The sequence below is a fragment of the Podarcis pityusensis genome, assembly GCF_964106645.2.
Source record: "Podarcis pityusensis genome assembly, chromosome: W".
Lineage (NCBI taxonomy): Eukaryota > Metazoa > Chordata > Lepidosauria > Squamata > Lacertidae > Podarcis > Podarcis pityusensis.
Window position 1 is genome coordinate 8999122 of NC_138045.1, and position 13361 is coordinate 9012482.

The following is a 13361-nucleotide window of genomic DNA, read 5'->3' on the forward strand; positions in this document are numbered from 1 at the left end:
TGTCTACAAGAAACACACGTGACAAGGCTACATCGGAAAATTTTGACGAATAAAAGATTAGGAGAAGAATTTATTTCATCAGACAAAGTTAAAAAAAGAGGAGTAGTACTTTATGCAAAGGAAAGCCTGTCACCGAAATTTTTATTTAAAGATGACCAAGGAAGATTTATTGCAATTGAAATACAATTACAAGGTCAGAAGTTTCTGACATTAGGCATCTATGCACCGAACGAGGGAAAATCAGAATTTTTTAAGAAGCTGTATGAAATTTTATTGGACTATTTAGATTATAACATGATTTTGATGGGAGATATGAATGGAGTAGTGTCTACGAATATGGATAAAGCCCAAAGACAAACGGTGACGAAAGACGGCAGACTACCAAAGACGTTCTTCGAAATGACTGACAGTATGGATCTTGTTGATATTTGGAGAACAAAGAACCCCTTGGAAAGAGAAGGAACCTTCTTCTCTGAAGCTAAAATGACATGGACAAGAATAGACCAAATTTGGATAACTAGGGGACTGGCCCCGAAGATAAAAAAAGTGGAAATTTGCCCTAAAATTTGCTCCGATCATAATGCAGTGAAGATGGAAATGACATTAACGCCAATTGGTTCTTTCAGATGGAGGATGAATGACTCCCTGTTCAGGAATGAGGAAATTATTAAAAAGGCCCAGAAAAACTTGAGAGACTACTTTGAGATAAACATGAACACCACGACCGAAAAAAGAGTGATTTGGGATGCAAGTAAAGCAGTTATGAGAGGGTTTCTGATACAACAAAATGCAATTAGGAAAAGAGTTCAAAATGAGAAAAGGGAAAAAAAATTGGAGAAAATAAAGGATGGAGAAAAGAGACTGAGGACGAAACCGAAATCACAGGAGATCCTAAAAGAGATAAAGTTATATCAAGTACAATATATGAAATTGACAAATCAGGAAATAGAATGGAAGATTAAACAGATGAGACAAAAGACATTTGAATCAGCGAATAAGTGTGGGAAACTGCTGGCATGGCAAATGAGCTGTTTTACTACAAAGTAGCTGTTTTACTACAAAGGAATTTCAGAAATAGACTGGAAAGAGAAGCTGCTGAATTGCAACTCATTACCAAACTTAAAACCATGGAGAGACCTGGTTTGAACAAAGACATTGGATTCTTATCCCATGATACATGACTAAGCCATTTCTCACCTTCTCACCCCTTGCCTTTTCCTGTAAGACCTATTACAGTCGTTAAGAGTCGTCAGCAGGCTCATCTCAGCTATCTGCCAATCTCCCATTCCCACCACCCTTCTGAGTAATACCCCTCCCCACCTTCTCACTATATAGAAGGATCTGGCAACTTCTGTTTCAGTGTATCTGAAGAAGTGTGCTTGCACACGAAAGCTCATACCAAGAACTAACTTAGTTGGTCTTAAAGGTGCTACTGGAAGGATTTTTTTATTTTGACTATGGCAGACCAACACGGCTACCTATCTGTAACCTTTGAAGGAAGTTTGCAATGAAATATTGGGGGGGGGGGGAAGGCACCCGAGTCGTGGAAAGAAGCATATATTACACTTATACCGAAAACAGAATCGGAAAAGACACAGCTTAAGAACTACCGTCCCATATCTTTACTTAATGTGGATTACAAATTTTTTGCGGAAATCATGGCTAAAAGATTAAAAAAGGTATTGGTGGAAGAAATTCATAAGGACCAAGCAGGCTTTCTCCCGGGGAGGCATTTGTCGGATAATACGAGGAACATAATTAATATTTTAGAAAAACTACAAGTTAATATTAACACTAAAGCAGTTTTAATATTTGTGGATGCGGAGAAAGCCTTTGACAACATTTCTTGGAGTTTTATGAAGAAAAATCTACAGGGAATGGGGGTAGGCCAAGGTTTTGAAAACGGTATAGGTGCAATTTACTCAGAACAAAAAGCTAAGTTAATTGTGAATAACGTAGTTACAGAAGAGTTTAAGATTGTAAAAGGAACAAGACAGGGCTGCCCAATCTCCCCATTGCTTTTTATATCGGTCCTGGAGGTTTTGCTTAACACGATCAGGAAAGACCAATTGGTTAAAGGTATACAACTCAGAGCTAAACAGTACAAATTGAAAGCTTTTGCTGATGATTTGGTTTTGACATTACAGGAGCCAGAATCCAGTACTAAAAGAGTATTGCAATTAATTCAAGAATTTGGTCAAGTAGCAGGATTTAAGTTGAATAAGTTGAAAACTAAGGTGTTAGAGAAAAATATCACAGAGATTGAGAAAGAGAGGTTTCAGAAGGAGACAGGATTAATATTGGTTAAGAAAGTGAAGTATCTAGGGGTTCATATGACCGCTAAAAATGTGAATTTATTTAAAGATAACTATGAAAAATGTTGGATGGAAGTGAAAAAGGATTTGGAAATATGGTCAAAATTGAAGTTATCATTGCTGGGCCGAATTGCTGCGATAAAGATGAATGTTGTTTTTGTTTCAAACATTGCAAATTTTGGACAAGATGGACTGTTTCAAGAAATGGCAGAGAGATATCTCGAGATTTGTCTGGCAGGGCAAGAAACCTAGAATAAAATTTAAGATTTTAACTGATGCTAAAGAAAGAGGTGGATTTGCCCTGCCAGACCTTAAACTTTACTATGAATCAGCAGCATTTTGCTGGCTGAAAGATTGGCTGCTTCTTGAAAACACGGACATTTTGGATCTAGAAGGTTTTAACAATGTTTTTGGATGGCATGCATACTTGTGGTACGACAAGGTCAAAGCACACAAAGCCTTTAAGAACCATATTGTCAGGAAAGCATTGTTTAATGTCTGGGTGAGATATAAGGATTTGCTGGAAAGTAAAACACCAAGGTGGCTGTCACCAATGGAGGCCAAGGCTCTGAAAAAAATTAATATGGAGACAAATTGGCCAAAATATTGTGAAATTTTAGAACAAGATGGAGATAGATTAAAGCTGCAGAGCTTTGACAATTTAAAAACTAAAGTACGAGACTGGCTTCATTACTATCAAATAAGGGAGGCTTATAATTTAAATAAGAAGATTGGTTTTCAGGTGGAAAAATCAAAATTGGAAACAGAATTGTTAGATCCTAAAACCAAGAATTTGTCAAGAATGTATAACTTGCTGTTGAAATGGAATACTCAGGATGAAACGGTTAAATCTGCTATGATTAAATGGGCACAAGACGTTGGACATAATATTATGTTTGCTGACTGGGAACAGTTATGGACCACAGGTATTAAGTTTACGGCATGTAATGCCTTAAGAGAAAATATAATGAAAATGATTTACAGGTGGTACTTAACCCCAGTCAAGCTGGCAAAAATTTATCATTTGCCCGATAATAAATGTTGGAAATGTAAAGAGATTGAGGGCACATTTTTTCACCTTTGGTGGACATGCCCAAGGATCAAGGCCTTCTGGGAGATGATTTATAATGAAATGAAAAAGGTATTTAAGTATACCTTCCAGAAGAAACCAGAGGCCTTCCTTCTGGGCATGGTCGGCCAATCGGTGCGAAGGGAGGATAGAACCTTTTTTATGTATGCTACAACAGCAGCAAGAATACTCATCGGAAAGTACTGGAAGACACAAGAATTACCCACCCGAGAAGAATGGCAGACGAAAGTGATGGACTATATGGAACTGGCTGAGATGACTGGCAGAATCCGAGACCAGGGAGAAGGGTCGGTGGAAGAAGACTGAAAAAAATTTAAAATATATCTTCAAAAGCATTATAATATTAAAGACTGTTAGAAAGATGTTGGAAAAAGAAAATTAGGCAGTTTTGGTAGAGATGAGATAAAGGATTAAGTAAAAATGAGTTGATGAAATTGATGAAACAGAGGATGTTTAATTATAATATCTTAAATTAAATGAAAATAAGGTTGGAAGGATTTGCTGAAAAAAACGATTTGAACTAGAATACAAAATTGGGAGGTGAGAGGTGGTCAAGGAAATAAGTAAAGGGAAAAAGTTATGTAAAGGTTTAATTTGTTTTTGTCCTAATTTAAATTCAATGCTTTTTTATATCTTTTGTTTTGCTTTTTTTATTCTACTTTATTGTTCTTTTTTTTCCTTTTTATTCTTTGCTCTGTTATGGTTATGGTTAAATTTTTCTTTGTATTTTGTACTGTTTTGTTTTCCTTTTTTTGTAACTTTAAACTTGGAATAAATATCATTAAAAAAAAAGAGATGTTGTTCTGTACTGGTGCTGAGAGAGCACAGACACGCTGATGGATTCTCTGTATATAAAACAGTAAATAAAGTAGTTTTAGAGCTACGATTGTCTCTTTCTTCTGCAATGAGATGCCAGAAGACGAGCGTGCTCCTCTCAGGAGGGAGGGGCCACTTATCACCAGTCTCTCTGGACTGAGGAAGATTTACAGCCAGAGGGTGACCGCCGGAGAGACGTCTTGGGAAGGTGGTGGCCTTACCAGGCGTTTTTGCAACACTTTCTTCCAATTGGAGTAACTCTGACCTGGGTGTCCTGCGCTCGGCGTTCCTCCAGCCGGGCTGAGAGATCAGCGACATGAGCCTCCAGGTCTCTGTTCCTCTTCATCAGGGCTGCCAGGGTTTACGCCTGCTCCGTTTCAGTGCCTGCCCCTGGCTTGCTCATTGTGCTGTCCTTTTTGCCACTACGCCCAAGCAACCTCAGAGTCTCCCAGATTGCTGTCAGGTTGTGGTGTGGTTGCTCGAGAGCAAACAGGCAAGTCTCCGACCTGTCTTTTCCAAGCTTTATTTTTAGTGCAAACTATTTACAGTGAAGAGCGTCGCAAATTCATGTCTGGCTCAGTCGCTAGCAGAATCTGGGAGTGGCCAGTCCTTGTATCTACCCAGCATAACAGCCGTGTGACCTCCATCCTTCTCCTCCCCTCTCTGAGCCGAAACCTACTGCGCAGAGTGGGCGCTGGCAAAGGGGTACTTCCCTCCCCTTCACTTTGCTCAGGCTCTGTGTTGAGGCTCTCCCTAGCATCTCCTGGTCCCTGCATCTCCTCCCCACTAGAAGTGGGGCTTTCCTCCTCGCCAGAGGAGGAACTGCTTTGCAAGATCTTCAGAGGTTCTCTATAACGCAACTGCCCTTCCACCTCTCGCCTTTGAGCTGATTGCAAACCTACAAATGTAATCTGGTCTTCACAATTACTTTTCATATAATCTGTAAATTTACGCCAATCTTCTGTGAATCTCTGGTCCCGCCGGTTTCAAATTCTTTTAATTCTGCATCATCCATCAGTTTCATCCTCCAATCTTCTTTCGTCGGTAGTTCTTCTTGCTTCCAATTTTGTGCCAATAGTATTCTTGCTGCCGTCAATGCGTACAAAAACAGCTTACAGTCATTTCTATTTATATCCTCCCCTACAATGTCTAATAAAAATGCTTCAGGTTTTTTAATAAATGTATATTTCAACATTTTCTTCATCTCATTATATATCATTTCCCAAAAGTTTTTCACCTACTTACATTCCCACCACATATGGTAGAAAGTTCCTTCTTTTTCTTTACATTTCCAACATTTATTGCTTACCTTATACATTTTAGCCAATTTCACTGGAGTAATGTACCATCTATAAAACATGTTCATTTTTCTTTTAAGGAATTGCATGCAGTAAATTTTAGACCTTCTTTCCATAGTTTTCCCCAGTCACTCAGCTGTATATTGTACCCAGAATCTTTAGCCCAATGAATCATAACCGACTTTACCTCCTCATCCTTCAAATGCCATTCAAGCAGCAGTTTATATATTTTAGACAAAATTTTATGTTTATTACTTAATATCTCAACTTCAAATTTTGACTTATTTTCATCAAATCCTTTTTCTTTGAAGTCCTGTTTAAACATTTCATTGACCTGATGATAGTGTAGCCAATCTCTTACATATTCTTTAACTGCTTCATATGGTTTCATCTTCCATTTACTTCCTTCTTTTTGTATTAAACTCCCATAAGTTATCCAATTTCCTTGCATACTAATCTTTTTCACACTCATTACTTCTAATGGAGATAACCAATGTGGTATTTTTCTTTCTAATAGGTTTTTATACCTATCTCAAATTTCTATTAGAGGTCTTTGAAATATGTGGTTTCCAAATCCTTTATGGACTTTTGCTTTATTATACCATAAGTATGCGTGCCAACCAAATCTATTACCTTCTAAATATAACAAGTTTGTATCTTCCAATACCATCCATTCCTTTAACCAACAAAGACAAGATGCTTCGTAATACAATTTTAAGTCCGGCAGAGTGAAGCCTCCTCTTTCTTTAACATCTGTTAATAACTTATACTGTATTCTCGGCTTCTTTCCCTGCCAGATAAATCTTGAAATTGTTTTTTGCCATTCTTTAAAAATTGTTACCCCCTTGATTATTGGAATTGACTGAAACAAAAATAACATCCTTGGTAGCACGTTCATCTTAATAGCAGAAATCCTTCCCCAAAATGATAATTTCATCCTTCCCCATATTTCCAAGTCTCTTTTAATTCCATTCCACACCGGTATATACCGTATTTTTCGCTCTATAACACGCACCTGACCATAACACGCACATAGTTTTTTAGAGGAGGAAAACAAGAAAAAAAATATTCTGAATCAAATGTTGTACTAAACTATTTATTAAACAACCGGTATATCAGAATCATATTACAACCATGTAAAGTGAACAGCAGTCAACAGTGGCATTAAGAACCATCATCACTGTCATTAACAAATGAAGAGAGAATTTTAGGTTCGAGTACTCTTCTAGTCTTCTGTGAACCCCAAGAACTCATCAGTGTCAGAGTCAGAATTTATGAAGTTCAGCTCCTCACAATCACTGGCATCACTTTCTTCGCCATCTTCATATAAAATGTCATCTTCTTTTGAATCCAAACCATTGCTAATGCCACATTTCTTGAATGACTGTGCAACGATTTCCTCCTTCACCGAGTGCCATGATGTTTTCACCCATTCACAAACTTGAGTGATAGTGGGCCTCTTCATTCGTCCAGTAGGTGTCAGATCATGATTACCAGCAGCCATCCATTTGTTCCACTCTTCTCGCATAAAGACCTTAAATGGCTTGTTGATGGAAACGTCGAGAGGTTGCAACTGGCTGGTAAGACCTCCAGGAATTACAGCTAGATGAGTCTTCGCTTCTTTAAAACACTTTTTTGTACTTTCGCTAATATGTGCTCTAAACTGGTCCAGTACTAATAAGGCAGGTTTTTTCAAAAGCCCTCCAGGACGTTTGGACCACACTTTTTCAACCCATACTCTCATTCCATTTTCGTCCATCCATCCTTTCTCATGAACATGTACAACAATTCCTCGTGGAATCACTTCTTTTGGAAATGTTTTCCTTTTGAAAATTAACATGGGTGGCAATTTGGTGCCGTCTGCACAGCAAGACAACACAACCGTGTAATGGGTTTTCTCATGTCCAGAGGTTTTCACGGCAATAGTTTTGGCACCTTTCAGATCCACAGTCCTATTAGATGGCACATCAAAGGTTAGCGGGACTTCATCCATATTCCCAATCTGGCCAATTTCAAATCCATTTCTCTTCCTAGCATCAATTACAAATTTATGAAAAGACAGAATCTTTGATTCATATTCTTCTGGCATTTTTTGTGCAATTCTAGTTTTCGTGCGCATAGCAAGGCCACATCGCTTCATAAATCTGTAGCACCATGATGGTGAGCCAGTAAAATCATGAATGCCTTTCTCTAAAGCAATGCGTTTGGCTTCATATATTATCATTTTTGTGGAGACTGTGATGCCATTATTCCGGTGATGTGTGATCCATTCTTTCATGGCCACGTCCAACTGTGGCCACTTTGCAGCATGTCCACGAAAAGTGTGCTTATTTTTATCTGCTTTTTGCAGCTGATCCTCCTGTTTCCTCCAATCTCTTATCATTCTTTCTGTTGGAGGTGGCCCAAAATGTCTCTCTGCTGCTCTGTTTCCATGCTCCTTAGCATATTTCACTACCTCTAGTTTAAAAGGAATCTTATATGCTAGTCTTCTTTGCTTTATCATCCTTATCAGAATGGGGGAGGTTTTCTGCAGGAAAATACAGTTTTCTGCAAGAAAATAATGAAGGAACTGTCAGTAATGTATGGTATCTCCAATACAGTGATGAAGGAAGAGGGGGGGGAGCTCACATTTCTCCTAGGCAAAGCAGCCAACTCCTATAGGCCTAGGTGCCTCCCCCCCCCCCCATTAATATTTGAGGGAGTCATCCTCCCCCCATGCTGATGGGCACTGCCATTCATGCACTTTGTCTTGAGATCATTGCAGTCTGTGAGATGGGGCTTACCTGTACCTGCCCCCCCCCCCATATTTTATTGAAGTTGGAAGAGGGAGGGAGAGCTCACATTTGTCCTAGGCAAAGCAGCCAATTCCTATGGGCCTAGGTGCCTCCCCCCCCCATTAAATATTTGAGGGAGTCATCCCCCACTCCCCATTGTGGTATGTGAGGTGGGGCTTACCTGGCTGCCCCCCAATATTGTTTGAAGTTGGAAGAGGGAGGGAGGGAAGGAAGAGAGAGGGGGAACTCACATTTGTGCAGCTGCCTTCCCTCGAATGAGAGCAGAAAGAGGAGGAGACGACTCAGGGACACTAGCCTTGTAAGCCGCTTTGTTTGAATTTACCGGTGAGGTGCTGGGGGATGGACGGAAGGGGATGCCCTCTTTGTCCCTCCTTCCGGCTCATTGTAAAGAAAGCAGAGTAAGAGCTGCTTACATGTGTGTAAGGGAGAGCCATAGAGCAGGCAGACACTGAGAAAGAGAGGCTGTCTTCCTTCTCCGACCTTGGCTTTTGCACGCGCTCAGCTGTTGCCGGCTTCCGAGCTGCCTCTCTTCTCCCACCTCCCCGAAAAGCCATAGAGCAGGCAAGCAAGCAAGCAAGCAGGCAGGCAGACACTCTGCGCTCAGCTGTTTTGCGGGCTTCCCAGCGAGGGAGGAGGGGAGGACAGGCTGCAGAAAAGCCATAGAGCAGGCAAGCAGGCAGACACTCTGCGCTCAGCTGTTTTGCGGGCTTCCCAGCGAGGGAGGAGGGGAGGACAGGCTGCAGAAAAGCCATAGAGCAGGCAAGCAGGCAGACACTCTGCGCTCAGCTGTTTTGCGGGCTTCCCAGCCAGGGAGGAGGGGAGGACAGGCTGCGGAAAAGCCATAGAGCAGGCAAGCAGGCAGACACTCTGCGCTCAGCTGTTTTGCGGGCTTCCCAGCCAGGGAGGAGGGGAGGACAGGCTGCGGAAAAGCCATAGAGCAGGCAAGCAGGCAGACACTCTGCGCTCAGCTGTTTTGCGGGCTTCCCAGGGACGGAGGAGGACAGGCTGCCTTGCCGGCTTCTCAGCGACGGGGGAGGGGAGGACAGGCTGCTGGAAAGCCATAGAGCAGGCAAGCAGGCAGACACGCTGCGCTCCTCCCGCCTGCATTCGCTCCATAACACGCACACACATTTCCCTTTGTCTTTTAGGGGGAAAAAACTGCGTGTTATGGTCCGAAAAATACGGTAATTTTTTTGGAAGAGATCAATGTTTTTGGAAGTTAACCATATTCCTAAATATTTAACTTTCTTAACTGCTTCTATACCAATTTGTTGTTGCAAGACTTCCACCAGGTCCTGTGTGATGGGACGATGAGCTGCTTGTGTGTAAAATCCTAGTCCCTCAGAGTTTGGTCAAGTTTGCAAACCTCTGTCTGTAACGGAGCCCCTTAAACATGGCTCCGTCAGTCGCTGGCAGATTCCGACAGTGGTTGCTTTCGGAATCGCTTCCAACATAAAAGCTCCTTAACGGAAACACGTCTTCTGGACTCTCTGCGTGACAGTTTCCGGCGAGGAGTGGGTGTCCCTACAGGAGGTCCTGAAACCTCCCCACTGTTTTCGCTGGAAGTGTCTCTGAGCCATCCCTCCAGCTCCCTTTCCCTCAGCTCAGCTCCTCTCCCCCTACTGGTTCCCTCTTCAGCTGCTGAGTCTCTCCCAACCTGTGTGAGCCCTTTCACTTCCCTTCCTTCCGATGGCAGTTCCCTGACATCCACCTCCCCTCCAGGGCCCCCTTCATCCCCTCTCGCCCCCTCCTCTACGGGCGGTGAGGAGGCAAAACCCCGGAATGAACTTCCTTCATCTTCCGATGTCCCGAACACTTCTCTCCACCTGTTGCGGTTCCTGGTCTCGAAGTACTCCTCCTCCTCAGAGTCCATCTCCCCTTCCCCTTCCGATTCCGAGAATCCTTCCAACTCCTCCTCCTCATCGGTGGTCCCAAAGTATTCCCTCCGGAACCTCTCCACAGGCTGAGGTTTCCTTGGGAACCTTTGATGGAACGTTTCTATCAATACCTCGTCATTGATATCTTCTGCCATTACCCAAGTGTTTTCTGACTCCGGTTCTCCTTCCCACGCTACCAAATACTCCACCTGATCCCCCTTCCATCTGGCGTCGAGGATTTCTGCCACATGGCTGCTGCATTCCCTTTCTTCTATGACCGGTCCCCGAGTGGCCATCCCTTCTCGTCCCCCCTCATACGGTGACAGTAACGACCTGTGAAATACTGGGTGCAGTTTCATGTGGTTGGGTAACCGGAGCCTGAAAGCCACTGGGTTGACCTGTTGAATGACCTCAAAGGGACCCAATCTCCTGGGTCTTAATTTCTTACAACCTCCTTTGAACGGCAACCCTTGGGTTGACAGCCACACCCTATCTCCCACCCTTATGGTTTCACCTTCCCTTCGGTTCTTGTCTGCCTGCCTCTTGTATTCTTCCTTCGCCCTTTCTAAGTTGAGTTGGAGCTGACGATGGATTGCTTCCATTTCTTCTACAAAATGCTCGGCTGCCGGGACACCCCATCTCTCCCCTTCTCCCCCTGGGAAAGCCCTGGGATGACACCCATAATTAGCCAAGAAGGGGCTCATCCCTGTGGACACATTCTCGGCATTGTTGTAGGCAAATTCCGCCAGCGCCAACTTTTCTACCCAGTCATTCTCTCTGTCATTGACATAACACCTCAGGTATTGCTGGAGGACCCCGTTTGCTCTTTCCGCCTGCCCGTTGGTTTCAGGGTGCCGGGCAGTCGAAAAGTTGACCTCCACCTGCAGTAAGCTCATGAGCTTCCTCCAGAACCTGGAAGTAAATTGTTTTCCTCGGTCTGAGACCACCCTCAATGGCAGCCCGTGCAACCTAAAAATGTGTTCTACAAATAACTTCGCTGTCTCTTCCGCCGTGACTGCATGCGAGCAGGCTACAAAGTGGCACATCTTTGTTAGTAGGTCTACCACCACCATGATGGCTGTTTTCCCCTTGGACTTCGGCAGATCAGTCATAAAATCTATCGACACTGCCTCCCAAGGTCGTTCTGGGGTTGGTAAGGGTTCTAATAGCCCCGCCGGTGCCCGCCTCTCCCCTTTGGCTCGCTGGCATTGCTCACACCCTCTTACATACTCCCGTACATCTTCCCTCACCTTAGGCCACCAAAATTCCCTGGTGACCAACCACATGGTTTTGTGTTGTCCAAAATGCCCCGCCGTGGGGCTGTCGTGCAACTGCTTGAGTACCCTCCCCCTTAAGTCTCCTTCAGGGATATACAGTGCCCCTTTGTAATACAAAGCTCCATTTCTTTCCTCGAAACCCCCTGGTTCCTCTCCCTCACCCCTAAGACCTCTGAGCTTATTCTGGGCGTATTCATCATTCTCTGTTTCCTCTACCAGTTCTCTTTGTCCCACCAATGCCGCCCCACACACCCAGCGGTCCTCTGGAATGACATGTCTCTCTTCGGGTGCTCCCTCCCCCTCCAAATATTCAGGTTTGCGTGAGAGAGCGTCCGCCCTAATGTTCTCTGGGCCTGGCACGTAACAAATCTCAAAGTTAAATTTGGAGAACTCCTGGGCCCATCTCACTTGCCGTTGGTTGAGCACTCGTGCCGTCCTCCAATACTCTAGGTTCTTGTGGTCAGTGCACACTTGCACCTTATGTTGTGCGCCAATTAGCAGGTGCCTCCATCTCCGGAACGCCTCATGAATGGCTAGTAGTTCTCGGTCATACACCGTGTAGTTCCTCTCGGATTTGTTCAGCTTTCGCGAAAAAAAGGCACACGGTCTCCACTCTGACTCCTCCTTCCCTGGCTGCAGAAGCACCGCCCCAATAGCTCTGTCTGATGCGTCAGTTTCCACTCTCATCGGTTTTTGTAAATCCACATGCAGGAGTTGTTGTTCCGAGGCGAAGGCCCTTTTTAGTTCCTCAAATGCTCGCTCCGCCTCCTCAGTCCAAACGAACTTCTTCTTACTGCTGAGACAGTCCGTAATGGGCGCCGTCAGGTGGGCAAAGTTTCGGATGAACTTACGATAGAAGTTCCCAAATCCTAGGAACCTCTGCACATCCTTCCTTGTTTTGGGTGTTTTCCATTCCAGCACCGCCTGGACCTTGCCGGGATCCATGGCCAATCCCTTGTCTGACAGGCGATACCCCAGGAATTCCACCTCCTTGGTATGAAACTGACACTTCTCCAGTTTCACCCACAGCTGGTTGGCTTGCAGCCTGCTCAACACTTCTCTGACGTCTCTCACATGCTGCTCCTCATTCTCAGAATACACCAACACGTCGTCTAAGAAGGCCACACAATTCTTGTAAAGCAAAGGCCCCAGGACGTGGTTCATAAACGATTGAAAGCACGCGGAGCCTCCTTGTAGGCCGAAGGGCATAACTAAATATTCAAATGCCCCCAAAGGGGTGAACATGGTGGTTTTCCATTCATCCCCCTTCCTTATTCGTATCAGGTTGTACGCCCCCCTTAGGTCCAGTTTAGTAAAAATCTTTCCCTTCCTGACCCTTGTCAAAATGTCGTCAATCCTGGGCATAGGGAAAGCCACTGGTTCTGACACTGCATTTAAGGCCCTGAAGTCACACACAAGCCTCGGCTTGTTCGTGTTTTTTTTATCCACAAAAAACACTGGGCTGCCCCCCACCGCCCTGGACTCTCTGATGAACCCTCTCTTCAGGTTCTTGTCAATGAACTCTCTTAGCTCCTGCATCTCTCTGTCTGACATGGCGTACAGCTTGCCTACAGGGAGCTGTGCCCCAGGGAGTAAATTGATTTGACAGTCAAAGGGTCTATGCGGGGGTAGTTGGTCAGCTTCCCTTTCGCTGAAGACGTCGCGGAGATCTGCGTATTGTCGTGGTACCTTCACGTTCTCCGTTACTTCAGTCCCTGCTAGGGTGGCTTGGGCCCCTGCCAAACCCTTTCCCTCTTTGCAGTGTTCTAAGCAATGTGCTGAACCAAAAGAAACCACTCTCTGATGCCAGCCCACCAGCGGATCATGTAACGCTAGCCAGCTCATCCCCAATATAATGGGAGCTCCTCCCAAGGTGGCCACATTAAACGCTAT

General features: G+C 44.1%; 1 long non-coding RNA gene across 1 annotated transcript; it reads right to left on the bottom strand.

Moving 5' to 3' along the window:
• Positions 1-6599: 6599 nt before the first annotated feature.
• LOC308467810 lies at positions 6600-8893 on the bottom strand. The gene is made up of 2 exons (XR_013981304.1): positions 8545-8893; positions 6600-8066 (listed from the first exon to the last, which is right to left on the bottom strand). It is a non-coding gene; the product is annotated as an uncharacterized lncRNA (long non-coding RNA).
• Positions 8894-13361: the final 4468 nt, after the last annotated feature.